The sequence below is a fragment of the Thalassophryne amazonica genome, chromosome 5 (assembly GCF_902500255.1).
Source record: "Thalassophryne amazonica chromosome 5, fThaAma1.1, whole genome shotgun sequence".
Lineage (NCBI taxonomy): Eukaryota > Metazoa > Chordata > Actinopteri > Batrachoidiformes > Batrachoididae > Thalassophryne > Thalassophryne amazonica.
In genome coordinates this window covers 7,518,785-7,531,282 of record NC_047107.1, presented here as the reverse complement: position 1 = coordinate 7,531,282, position 12,498 = coordinate 7,518,785, and the positions used below count along the sequence as shown (strand labels likewise).

Below are 12,498 nucleotides of genomic sequence, written 5' to 3'. Positions count from 1 at the left end.
AGAAAAGTTGAAGTGGGACTATATTTGTGATCGATTTATTTTTTTTTTTAATTACCATTTCTTGCGGCGATCTTCAATATGGAGGAGGAATCACTTGTTTCCGAGCCTCAAAATGAATGTCAGGAAAACGCACACCCCAAAGAAGAGCGAAACCAGCGATTTTCAACATTCAGGAAAAAAATGTCCCAACTGATAGTCTTCCTACAGACTGGGAAGTACTCCAGTGATACAGACAAAAAAAACCATCGCAACATCAGGAACCAGTCCAAGAAGCACGTTTGGGATGAAGACAGTAAGTACATATCTTTTTGTTTACTTCTTGTGGAATGGTACAATACACGAACTGTAATCCACCTGTATGATAGTATTTACCACCGACAATTGAACAACCAAGCTGTTATTAATTTGCCAATATTTTCAAGAATAATGCCTGTAGATTCTCTTAAGCAAGTACATATTGTTTATCATGGAAATATAGACCTGGAATGGACGTGCGCACCTCAATCTATTAGCGTCGCTCGGGACAGGAAGGCGCCATTACTAAGGGTGGAGATGTGCCGATCATCAGTAATAAACTGACGGCTTTTTTTGCACTAGCGTCGCTATTTCTTAATGGATTTTAATAAATGTAGGCTTTTTTAAAGCCATTTGAAAGCTCTTTCCATTGAACCTATGCATGTGTGGGTGAAAAAAAAAAAACTTATGTAAAATGCAGAAATTTGGGGAAATTATGACAAACTGTGCTGCTTTTCTCACCCTATTGTCGCTATTTGTTAACAGATTTTAATAAAAGTAGGGTTGTTTTAAAGTCCTTTAATTGCTCTTTCTAATGAACCCATACTTGTCTGGGTAGAAAAAAAATGTTTTATGTAAAGTGTGGAAAATTGGGGAAAAATATGCCATTCTGTTCATTTACTGTGATGTTTTTTTTTTCCTTTCATCATAATTCTTGATGGATTTTTATAAATGAAGCCTTGTAAGTTGTATTCAAGCTGATTAAAAGCTCTAATGAACCCATACATGCCTGGACAAAAAATCCTTATGTATTAAAATATAAATCTGAAGTATGCCTTGCCATTGTGCTCATTTACCTTGCTGCTTTTTCCACTGTAATATTATTGCTAGTCTTTTAATTGCTAGTCTTTTAATGACAACAACATATATATGAGTATAAAGTAGATATAAAGCCATTCAGAATTTATGACTTTTGACCCTCAGTCAGGGTAAAAAGTACCTCCTCCATCCCCTCCAACCACACTGTTAAAATTTAAATGCCACCTGTGACCACCATGAACACATCATATTAAACAACAATTGCAAGTATATAGACATGAATATATTTAAACATTTTTGTTTCCATATTTGTATGCATGTGAACGCAGCTTAGTGAAAAGAACTTATGGCGCTGAGTTATAGTCTCAGTATATTGATATTAAATTGCGACATAACGACTTTAAAATAGACATTTGTTTTACATAATTACATTAAGGCTCTTGTACAGTTCATTTTAGTATTCGAGAATTTGTTTTTGTAGTTGGTGCAATTGATGGTGAAGCTCTGGCTGCCTTTTTTCCCCTCATTTCGATTCTGTTTAACTGGCTCAAGGTGCTCTCTCCACCCTTAGTAACGCCGCTAGTCACGTGACGTCCATTCTAGTCTCTATTTTCATGTTGTTTATGGGCACCCCTACACCAACTTTGCCACTGATCAACTTTGTCCACATACGAGCTGGACTGCCTAACTCCGCAAGGACATAATTTCGCCATGAGCCTGTTTTCCTTTAGATTGTAGAATGAGATTGAATTTCATGTCATCTGGGTAATATATTTTAATTTATAATAAGTGTTTAATGTCATAGACATTTCAGAGATTTTGTATTGAGAATTACTAGTTTCGCTTTTAATTTATGATTATGTCTCACTCTATTTTATGATTATGTCTTTGCAGAAAAAGAGGTGTACTACATTGGCCTGAAAGGAGACTGCAGGAAGAAAGTGCTGACTGAGGTTGCCGAAGTTATCGAAGTCTTCCAGCAGTATCATTCATCACAAATGGGCGGCCACAGTGGTGTCAACAACACTTTAGCCAAGATATCCCAGTATTATTGGTGGAACGGGATGAAAGAAGATGTCCAGGAATATGTAAGCATTTAGTTTGATTTAGTTTTTTTCCACAAACTAAGTTTAAATTATCTATTATCAATGCTTGTTTCTGGGTAATATATTTCAAATTCTAATGAATATTTTATGTTCTAGACATTTCAAAGATTTTATTTAAGAATTGCTAATTTTACTTTGTGCAAGTTTGAGAATTTATTATGCTCATACTCATATGTTTAATTTGTTCCTCCTCATATGATTGGTGTCAGAGTGATGTGCATGGAAAAAAGGAACTACCAACTAGATACGTCATTGCAAATATCAATGTTTATTAGTATTCTTCTGATTTGGGTTGATTTTACTTGGGGAAGTTGTTGATGTGACTTTGTCAGAGTATGAGAGGTTATTGTACTTATGCATGTTTTATTTATATTTTTAAGGTTTCTTCATGTGATCGGTGTCAGCGATTTGAGAAGCTCAAGACCAAGCCCCCGAGTTACAAACCATCAAAGTCAGTGAGGCACTCGAACTCGTTGGAATGGATCTCATAGGTAAATATTTTTGATATAGATAATCAACGAAGATTTATGATCAGCATAGAAACTGTCAAAATCTGTGAATTTATGAAAAAAAAAAAATGGTTGTAACTCGCATCACTGTAAAGTTGAACTAAGATATAATGTGACACCCTCTCATATTATAAATAATAGTTTTTGTGTTGTGTGGGCCGCCAGAAGAGGAGGTACTGCTGGCCCACCACCAGAGGGCGCCCTGCCTGAAGTGCGGGCTTCAGGCACGAGAGGTCGCTGCCGCCACGGACACAGCCGGGGGTGACAGCTGTCACCCATCTTCACTTCATCATACTACTCCATAAACCCGGACGTCATCTCCACCTCGTTGCTGAGAAATCTTCGACCTGTTAAGGTATAACTCTCAGCCGTTATTGTGCCGAACGCACGTAATCTGTTCTTGAGACTTTTGCAGACTTACCTGGTGATTACTCGCAGCTGGAGCTGGGGTTTGCGGATTGCGGAGGAGTTGACGCTCTTCACTCCTCACATGAAACTCGATAAGTAGTCATTCAGGCGCTGCACGTTACTATGTTACTGTGTTTGAGATGGAGGTAGAATCTCCACCATTGTTGTTACTGGGTGTACACACACCCACATATTATTGTTTCTGCTACTCGCCAGCAGTACCAGATCCGACACTCGGAGACGGTGGCCACCTGGGGACTCGGGACTTGGCGGCTCCAGTATTCTCCAGGTTCGGTGGCGGAGGAAATCGTGTGGTTCCGGTTCTTCTCAGGACAGATGTCTTCTATCCTCGAGCCTGCCCACACGTCATCTTTGTGGATTGACTGTTGGCAAAATTCTGTAGTCCTCTGTATTGTGGTTGTGCTCATTCACAACAGTAAAGTGTTCATATTCGACTCTTTCATTGTCCGTTCATTTACGCCCCCTGTTGTGGGTCTGTGTCACTACACTTTCCCAACATTTTGCATAATTCGAATTTGACAAATTGTATATATATGAGACATAAAATTCTATTCTATATTTCAGGTCCCCTGCCTACTACAGACACATTGTACAAGTATGTGCTCACCTTCACAGATTATTACACCAAGTTTGTGGACTTTTTCCCCCTGAAGAACAAGTCAGCCGAGGGTGTAGCTGCGTGTCTGAAGACATTTGTTTGCAGGTAATTATTATACAGTGTGTGCATGGCAGTGGTGGGCACGGTTCCGATAATCTGATAACAGATCGAAGATAGTGTTTTCATTCTCGGCTTATCTTTATAGATATCTTTAAAAACCATTATCGGATTATCTTCCGATGAATTTTTGTCTGATAACTTTTAGACCGATAATGTAGTAAACAAAGCTGAACAGCAGCAAACATTTTTAAAATTGAAAATCAGTTGAGCACCTTACCTGATGAAAGTTTCCTAACAGATATATGGTTCCACCCTCTGCAAACAGAAGACAGGTGCTTCTATGAAGAACTACACTATCCTCTGCAGACAAAGAAAAAACTGATTTTTAAGAAAAAAAAAATAATTTTCTTTAACACCATACTGATACACTGGCAATATCACCCAAGTCATCCAGAGGCATACATTTTTAACTTATGGTTCCAATTTTAACCAAACTAATTTTGGACAAGTTATTTAAAATTACTGTCATGTCTGAAGTTTTATAAAGTGAAAATAACAGATATGTTTTAGTTTTAAAGTAATGTGCTAATTTGTAAGGTTTTAGTGTGGACATGCTGTGCCGAGCAGTGCATTATGGGTAGGATTAGTACGTTCACAACAGGACAAATGCATTTCAGACACTCTGTTCAGGCTCCACGGACAACAGCATTAAACTCTAGTGCCTAAAACTCTCGTGAATATATTCTCTGGGTTTATAGATGGTATTGTATTTGCATTTGTTAAATTCCACGCATCTTAAATGTCGCAGCAGACATGGATTATCTGGAATTTTGTTTTGGAAAGATTTCAAGGCCTCTACTGCTATCTACTGGCCAGTAGTGTTCATGGCAGTATTCGCCCTGAAGATGAGAAGACACTGTATATTTTTAATCACAAGTTAAGTTTTTTCAAACTTAATTTACAAAAACTCTCAATAGGAGACATCAAATTTTAAAAACAATACGACAAAAAAAAAAATACAAGACAGCTCTGCAGTGTTTGCACATGCACAGTGCGAGCGGTTGGATGCTTGTTGCCCCTCAGCAGCAGGAAACCCTCTCGACGGCCAACCAGAATAATATCAAACAGGTTTGATTTTCATTCGACCATACGATCAGCAATCAGGAGGTGGTCGTGAAATGTTAAACGCAGCTTGTTAGTCCACGTACAATACACAATGCAGGAAGCGCGATTAACCTGAAACTCCGTCCAAAAAATTCTCACATGAATAAAAAAAAAAAATCATCTGAACACTCTCACATTCTCTCCACATGCAAAACATGTTGTGATGACACTTCCAGGGCTCTGTAAAAATGCCTGTTTTTACAAATAAAAAATGGAATATTTTACAAAAGCACATCTGTAAACACCAACACACGACACACGTCACATTAACATGTTGGTTTACATAGTGAATGACTGAACCAATCAGTGTTTAGCAGAGGCACATTTACCCAGAATCCTTTGCGATTTGTCTGTGTTTGTTACAAAACCTCAGAATTAGTGCATTATTCAACATTAAAAGATATGTTATATTTTAACTTTGTACAAATGACAGAATTGACATTAATGGAGTTATTCTATCAGTATTCATTTTATTTATACACCAAACCATAAGTCAGTATGACTTTATTTTCCAAGACCTCCGCCTGACCGGAGCGTTGTGAGTGGTAGAGAGTTGGTCTTGGTGACTGTTCTCAGCTTGCCTCTGCACTGTAAGCTGTAAATAAGAGCTTCCAGCAGGAGGCAGGATGTTCAAACATAGAAGTGCGTGCTCATTGTTTGGGTCTGCTGTTGCTTTGATGTTTCCAGAAGCGATCGTGGTGTTAAAACTCAAATTCAGTTTATTAGTAGGTGCAAATATACTAGAAACAATACTGGAATTTATCGGTTATATGTAACTTCCGATAAATTTTTGGGTGGTTTATCTTTATCAAAGATAACTTTTCAGTTATCTGATTATCTGTTATTGAAGATAATTTTTTGGTTAGCTGTGCCCACCACTGGTGCATGGAAACTCGTTTGAGAATGTAATGGTCAAAGCAGCAAATATTTAGCTCTACTAGAAATTGGTCACTCTAGCAGTCTTGTGTTCATGGAATATTATCTTGAGACTTTTATTTACAGGTAATCAATATTTTATGTATAAAATTTGCTTAGTCCAGAATTACTATAAAATCTAGAATTGTGTTTATGCATAATTATCTCAAGACATTTGTTCACAGGTAATATTATGCATACAAGTTTGCTTGTCCAGGATTATTATAAAATGAATAGACGTGTATTTTATTTTTCTTTGTATTAATGCGATTTTTGCTTATTTGTGTCATTTTAGATGGGGTGCTCCACAGAGATTACTGTCTGACCAGGGTCGTGAGTTCGTATCCCAGATAAACAACGAGGTCTGCAAAGTTTTCAACATCAAGTGATCTGTAACCAGTGCGTATCACCCACAGATGAATGGCTTGGACGAGCAGACGAATTAAACACTGAAGGCCCAACTTGCCAAGCTGGTGAATGACCACCAGTCCGATTGGGACGCATACCTGGAAGAAGTCGCGTACTCGATTCGCACCCAGAAACAAGGCTCTACCAAGTACACCCCGTTCTTTTTGATGTTTGGTCGCCACCCTTGCCCCCCTATGGAAGTAATAAAATATCCTATGATGCATTGAGAAATCAGCAATGGATAAATTATCACAAGGCAGCTAGTCAAAGCATTTTTCAGACATGTTAAATGACCAAGACTAAATAATGTTTTTTGGAAAGATTATGCCCTACAGTTATTCAATAATACTTGTTTATATGTTTCTCATTCTCGATAACAAACTGCTTTTTTTTTGTCAGCTCGGCACTGATGATCCATCTGTTGAGCTGCCAGTGGTCGATGACATGGAGATAGAGAAAATGGTGGCCAAGAAGAGCAGCATCATGTCTTCCACGAAAGAGCATGTAAGAAAGCTAACAAAGAAATTAATTTCACCATGGACAAAGTTTTATCAATCTTTACATTTGGTTTACTTGATTTTACTTACCATAAAGGTTCAGCTGCAATCTGAGGAAGATATTTCTACCTCTGCTTCCAGAGAATGGAAAGAATCAATGTTCTAAGATGTGACTGTTGAATGTTTGTGTGTGTGTGTGTGTGTGTGTGTGTGTGTGTGTGTGTGTGTGTGTGTGTGTGTGTGTGTGTGTGTGTGTGTGTGTGTGTGTGTGTATATATATATATATATTAAGCACCATGAACAAGATGACATATAGAACAAGAAGATATATATGTGTGTGTGTGTGTGTGTGTGTGTGTGTGTGTGTGTGTGTGTGTGTGTGTGTGTGTGTGTGTGTGTGTGTGTGTATATATATATATATATTAAGCATCACGAACAAGATGACATATAGAACAAGAAGATATATATGTGTGTGTGTGTGTGTGTGTGTGTCTGATACAGGTGCTTAAGAATGTTGACAGAGCACAGGAGAAGCAGAAAGAGCACTTTGCCCGACGAAAATCCAAAGGTGTAAAATCTTTCACGTTCAGCGTTGGAGACACCGTCCTTCGTCGTGTAATGAAGAACCTGAGCCGCAAGGGGGGAAAGACTGAACCTTTGTGGACTGGTCCCTACAGGTATGTTGTTGAAACTTATTTGGAAAAAGAGGATACAGTGAAATGTTTACTATTTTTACTATTTACTTCTGTTTTTAGTCTAATTTAACAGTAACGTGTTCACGATTTTTATTGATGGATTTCTTCTATTTTGTATTCCTGAAAATAAATGTTTAGGTCACATTGCAAAATGCAATTATTATGTGTCTGGATTATTTTAATACCAGTTCATTTACTGTGTTTTTAGTCTATTTTATTTGGCAAATTTCATCACTCATGCCTAATTGAACAGTAACATTTTCACTATTTTTATTATTGTATTTCTTCTATTTTGTATTTCTGAACAAAATCGATTATTTAGTTCAGATTGGAAAATGTTATGTTTAAGTTCACATTAATTTTTTACAGCATCCTGGAGATCGATTCAAACCAGAGAGTCCAGCTTAAGCCCTTTGCTCCAGACTTCAAACAGACAGCTGGCTCGATGATGAGCAGATAGACCACGCCCAGGCAATGTTAGCCGAAAGTTTCCCCGCAATCAGTGGATTTCAAGCAATCTGTGTTTTTGAGCCAGCTGCAAGCCAGAATGTCGGCAAGCTGAACACAGACTTCGTCCAGGTTCTCAACATATCTCGAAATCACTGGGTCACCCTGAGCAATCTTGGCCAAGCTGATCACAACGTGATCGTGATTTATGACTCTTTGAACAGTTCTCTCCCCCTTGATTCCAGGGGTAAGGTTTTGAGGCAGATTGCATGCATGATTCATGCAAAAGAGCCACACGTGTGTATTCGGTGGGTAGACATAAAGAGACAGACTGGCTCGGATGACTGCGGTCTCTTCGCAATTGCATGTGCCACTGCTCTTTGCCACGGCCTTGCGCCACAAGACTGTGACTGGGACCAGCATATGATGCGCCAACATCTCGCTGTTTCAGACAAGATGTCCTGCTCCCCTTCCCTGATGCCCCGAAGCCCCGTACCCACCAGTCCTTCACACCATGAATATTTTGACATCTTCTGTCATTGCCACATGCCATATGACCCAAAACGCTTCATGGTGCAATGTGACCTGTGCGATGACTGGTTTCACCGACAATGTGAAACAGTGCCCAGAATAGTGCAGAAAAACACCCCATTCTTCTGCAAGGGATGTCGCCCTCAGGGACACAAACTTCTCGCGGATGATTTTGTCGATAGACTTTAGATATTTTTTATGTTCCCTGTTTTGTAATATGTTTTTTTGGTAATTTTTTTTTTTGCAATTTTTTTTGTAAACTTGGTATTTATATAATGTGCAATGATTCCTTGGTAGGGTGAATAGGGTGAATTTGATTTTATTATTATATGTGTAGTTGAAATCATTTGTATATGCAGCCTCAAATGTTTTGAAATTTGTATATAGCTTGGTGTTCATGCGAGTTTTATTGTTTCTTGTTGCTATTAGTAAATGTGTGAATCAATCAATCAATCAATCAATTTTTTTATATAGCGCCAAATCACAACAAACAGTTGCCCCAAGGCGCTTTATATTGTAAGGCAAGGCCATACAATAATTATGTAAAACCCCAACGGTCAAAACGACCCCTGTGAGCAAGCACTTGGCTACAGTGGGAAGGAAAAATAAAGATAATATGAATAAAGATAATAAAAAATTTATCCCACTCTGATTTTGTTCTTCTATCAAGGATAATAAACTTTAAATCAAGTTTCTCATTATTAAGGGATCCAAAATGATTTCATGCCTGGCTGGTTAATTAGAATAGATTTTTGCAGATCAAATCCTAAGCAAAATATCACATTGTGTGATAAATTCAGACCTGCATGCTGCCAAACTAATCAGTGTGATAATCAACTCAATATTCATTTATATATGAAACTGAAGGCTCCATTTGGGTATCAAACACAACAATAAATCTCCTATTATAATGCTATGGTAAATCCAGACTTGCCTGGTAAAATCAGACCAAGCTGATAAAATCAGTCTGGTTAACTAATCAGTGAGACAATCAATTCAAAATTTGTTTATTTATGAAGTTGAAGGATCCATTTGGGGATCAAACACAAAAATAAATTTGTTGTTCTGGTAAATTCAGAATTGCCTGGTAAATTTATACCAGCCTGGTAAAATCAGACCAAGCTGGTAAAATCAGTCTGGTTAACTAATCAGTGAGATAATCAATTCAAAATTTGTTTATTTATGAAGTTGAAGGATCCATTTGGGGATCAAACACAAAAATAAATTTTTTGTTCTGGTAAATTCAGACTTACCTGGTAAATTTATACCAACCTGGTAAAATCAGACCAACCTGGTAAAATCAGACCAACCTGGTAAAATCAGACTGGTTACTCATTATACTGAGTTATACAAATCATTTTTACAGTGTTAATGGGTTCATTTCAAATACAGAAATCCCATACTATGTTGCCCTGGTAAGTTCAGACTGGTATATATAGTCTAAGCTGGTAAATTCAGACTTGCAGGCTGGAAATTTCAGAATAGCTAGGTAACTAGTAACCAGAATTATAATGGTTAAATCAATAAGCATCAATATAAAGTGACAGGATTTACTTGTGGTTCCAAAAAATTATTTAATATATTTGCTTGGCAAATTTGGCCCAGGGTCAATAACACACAAGTCTCAATATACCAAGATGGTAAAATCAGACTGGTGGTAAGTTCAGACTGTGGCTGCTACAGTCTCATTTTACCTGGTAAATTCAGAGTGGTGGTAATCTCAGACCGTGACACCGGCATTTGAAGCTAGCTGCTAACTCGTGGTAGCTTTGTGTTGGTTTTCTGTGATCCAGTCGATGATCTTCCAGCGTTAGTCTCCTCTTCTGCTCTCAGTGGTCAAAGTATAGAGACTAAACAGGCAAATTAACGTCTTGAACATAAACTTTTATTTGCCAAAAGAGAAAGGAGAGCATGCAGCGCTGTTAGTTAGCTAAGTCTTCTGCTAAACCATCATCATCATCATCATCATCTTCTTCTTCTTCTTCTTCTTCTTCTAATAGATTCTGGCAGGCTATACGCTGGCGTAGCATAATGCTGCCCCCCACAGTTAATAGTTAAATACTTTATCTTATGTTAGTAAGTCTTCTTCTTCTTCTCTTCTTTGTTAAACAGCGGGTTTTAACCCAACTCGGTGCACTACTGCCACCAACTGTTTGGTGGAGAGCACTGCAAGCTTCTTTTTTTTTTTGTCTATGAGCTGTTTCATTTAAATGTCAATGTTTCCTGCTCATGCATGTTGAAAACATCATTTTGTAAATCAATTTTTAATAACTTTAATGTATTTTCCTTATTTCCAAAAATGCTAAAGATATGCTTTTAGAAAATTTGGCAAAATGTATGTAACTCAGTTCTGTGGGACTTCTGGATAATAAGCTGCCATTGCAATCTGTTTCCATAAAAAACATATTTTTGGTAGCTGACAATCACAGTCTGTAGTGACGTAAATTATTTTGCAAAAATTAATATACCAATTAACAGAGTGCATGTTAATGCAAGTTGCCCCAAGACATGTTTCTGAGTTAGCTCTGTCAGTTTATCACAGTAATCTTGAAATTCTATATTCAGTAGGCCTGAATAAATCATAAATCAACAAATTATTGGTTACCATGGTAGCCAGAGTGTTTAAATAATTTCCCATTGTTCATTCTACCTATGTTTGCACACATAATTTAAATGTAGTCCAACATTAACTTTCTGTAGGCAGTAAATGATATTTAATGTTTTCCTGTAATATGAAATTTTACAAACTTATATATATAGAATATATATACTTTTATTTAGAGGCAAGCGTTACACATACTACATGAACATTATGTGAATGTTCACAATCACACTGAACATTAAGCATACATTCTATAAACATTTGATTGATTTTTTGCAAATGTTTGCTTACGTTTGTCTAATGTTTGCTTCCATGCAGACATTAGACAAACATCACAAACATTATATGAACGTTCGCAAACTTGCTGAACAGTAAATGAACATTCTATGAACGTTCAGTTGATGTTCGCAAATTTTCGCTTCCATGCAAACATTAGACAAACATCACAAACATTACATGAACATTTGCAAACTTGCTGAACAGTAAACAAACCTTCTATGAACGTTTGTTTGACGTTTGCAAATGTTCGCTTCCGGGTGGGTGGTTCCAGAGCAGCATATATGATGCCTGGAATTAGGTTTAGGTTTGAGACATTCCACATGGGTTATAGGTAACAGACATGAAATCTTTGATAATGCTGGAACAGCCAACGGGCCATCCTCAGTTTCAAAATCATCCAATGTAGTAATGGTATTAAGTTTGCAGAGCATATCCCTCTATGATTTTTATGGACACATCTACAGAAGCAGGCCACAGTCTCAACTTGTAGAACTTCCCTCCTTGGCAGATAAACTGCACTATCAACATAATGGATTTTCTGCACTAATTTCTCCACTAAGCTAATGGATTCAACACTCACATTTGTCATAAACCTTGCAAGGTCTCTATTCACCTGCTTCACGGCCTGCCGTAAAATCCTAATGTTACCCTCCCTGTAGAGCTCTGTCTATGGTCGCAGACAAGATGGCAGTGCCTTCCCCAGTAGGGTAAAGGCTGTCCGGCATCAGCAAGCCACGGCAGCCCCAGAACGAAGGCCACTTATCAATAAAACTAAAGCCTTGCTGTCTATAAAATTGTGCTAGCCACCTATTTAATGATAACCACCTATTTAACGATGAGAGGAAGAATTTGAAGCCTACCTGTAGCGGCTCGAACTATTCTTCATGGCAAACAGACGGAAGTATGGTGATGAAAAGTCAAAAGCAGTGTTTTTGACAGTCGTTGGAAAATGGAACCACACCCTTCTAATGAAAGCCATCTGCATGTACTATGAAGGGTAGACTCAGGAGTTTCTTTGTGGGACAAGCGGTGCTTGTAAAGCCGCGGTCCCACTGAATAATGAAGGATGAAGAAGGAGCCACGCACCCTGTTTTTTTTTGTTTTTTTTGTTTCGTGAGCTATCGTGGTAGTATAGTGGCTCAGAGTGGCTCTTAGAGGCATTATCTTCGGTTAACGAGGCTCCTCTCTGAGCATGGTGCTAATTT

General features: G+C 37.8%; 1 long non-coding RNA gene across 1 annotated transcript; it reads left to right on the top strand.

Moving 5' to 3' along the window:
• The first annotated feature begins 2,595 nt into the window (after positions 1 to 2,595).
• Positions 2,596 to 6,197, top strand: LOC117510032. Its single transcript, XR_004560594.1, has 3 exons — positions 2,596 to 2,650; positions 3,662 to 3,800; positions 6,130 to 6,197. It is a non-coding gene; the product is annotated as an uncharacterized LOC117510032 (long non-coding RNA).
• The last annotated feature ends 6,301 nt before the right edge of the window (positions 6,198 to 12,498 follow it).